The sequence below is a fragment of the Arachis ipaensis genome, chromosome B01, assembly GCF_000816755.2.
Source record: "Arachis ipaensis cultivar K30076 chromosome B01, Araip1.1, whole genome shotgun sequence".
NCBI classification, from domain to species: Eukaryota; Viridiplantae; Streptophyta; class Magnoliopsida; order Fabales; family Fabaceae; genus Arachis; species Arachis ipaensis.
In genome coordinates this window covers 128,963,863-128,965,950 of record NC_029785.2, presented here as the reverse complement: position 1 = coordinate 128,965,950, position 2,088 = coordinate 128,963,863, and positions in this window count along the sequence as shown.

Sequence of the window (2,088 nt, the reverse complement as noted above, 5' to 3'; positions counted from 1 at the left end):
GGTCTTTTTTTTTTTCCCTTTTTTTTTTTTTATTTTCTCTGTTTTTTTTTTTTCTGTGTGTATTTATTTTTTTTGATAGATTTAAGATTAAAGTAAATAGCTATGACCTGTTATTCAGTGATCTTTAATAAATTTATTTTCTTTTATCATGATATTTTGATTTCTTCAAGTCATATTTTATAATTTTATGTTATTATTGATTTTTTTTCTGCTTGTTAATAATGCTTCTTATTTCTTGAAAATCAAAAAACATATTTTATTCATTTTCTATAATAAGATTATTGTAGTAATTTTCTATAAAAAAGAATATTAATTTAAATCGGTTTAAGGTTTGGTTTATCGATTTTTTGACCAAATCAATTTGTCTGATATAATTTTGACAAAAATAATATAATTTAATCAATTATATGTATTAAATTTTAGTTAATAATAAATATCTTTAAAAAAAGACATTTTAACCATCTTTATTCGAGTGTCTCCCTATTTCAAATAGTCTGTTACAACCAAATAGTAATAACGAGATCGATGATTCAGCACTGGCTCATAATATTTAAGAACGTTTTTGCCCGAAATTTTAGTTACAACCAAATTATAACTACTAGACTAGATTTGTTACTGCGTTGCATGTGAATGTGAATGTGTCAATGTGTTTTTTTTTTTTTTTGGACATGACAATGTGTCAATGTTTGAGGAGGAACACCACCCAAACGCTAGATATGTACCACTATACTAGGATATATCTAATTATCTATATTCTTGTGAAGATGAATGTCGAAATTTGAGCTTTAAAAGGGTCAGGGTCCTCCAACGCAGGTAATGTCATGGATTTATAAGTCATAAAAAAAAAAAAGAAAAAGAAAAGAGAAGAGACAAATTTTTGTGAATAGATTCTAGTCTTATGTTGGTAACTTAATTTGTGGGAGGTTTTCTGCTGGTTTGATTTTGTGCTTATTGTGTCTTGTGTGTCTCTTCTACCCGTCTTCACGCTCCATTATTAAATCTTTTTAGTAAGAGTTTGAGTTAAATTGAATAAATACAATTATACTTCATCATGGCTCACATATATATTGTTGGTATCATTAAACTACAAAAACAATAGGTTATTTGCCATATATAACTTGTATTCCGTATACTAATTATAAACCTTTTTTTGGGTGGTGGTGGTTGTTTGTCTAATATCTCCTAGTTTTGTGAAAGGGGAACCGAGAATTTTTTTAAACATGTTATTATGGTTTCTCTAATGGTGCCTTGAATCACACCTATATGCCCTGGTTTGTCGTGTCACCCAAATTCAATTATTATCTTTTAACAACGGTCAACATAAATTATATATAGAAATGTCAATTAGACAGTTTAGTTATTTATGTATATAGCAATCTGTCATATATATTTTTGGTAGGAATAAATTAGGATAACAAATCACAGCAAATCTTTTTCTAATATAGCAGCTTGATTTGTTATCCTAATTTATTCCTACCAAAAATATATATGACAAATTGCTATATAAGACTAGGGGTGATCATGGATCGGATCTGATCCGCATATCCGCGGTATTTATCCGAATTTGATCCGAAAATTGCGGATATGGATCCGATCCGCAAGGCTTTCGGATCGGATCGGATCCGCACACTAATCGGATCGGATTGCGAATTTTACGTTAGTATCCGCATATCTGCGTATCATATATGTTGTATTATTTTAATTTATTATTTAAGAAAAGTATGTTTAATATTATTTTAAGAGTAAAAATATTTAAAAGAATAGAAAAAATGAATTTTATTGATATTTTTTTAATAAAAATAAGCTTTTAAAAATATTTTTGTGTTTTGCGGATATATCCGTTATCCGATCCGATCCAACATTAAAAACTGCGGATATTGGATCCGATCCGATCCGATGATTTTAGTGTGGATCGGATCGAAATTTTGGCCATATCCGATTCGATCCGATCCGCGTGCAGCCCTATATAAGACAATCACCAAGTCGGCGGATGAAAGGGAATTGGTTGTGGGACTTGCGGCGTATGTCGGCAACAAGGCTAGAAGGGGAGGTGAACATGGAGAAAAGGCCGTGACGTGTTCCAAGTGC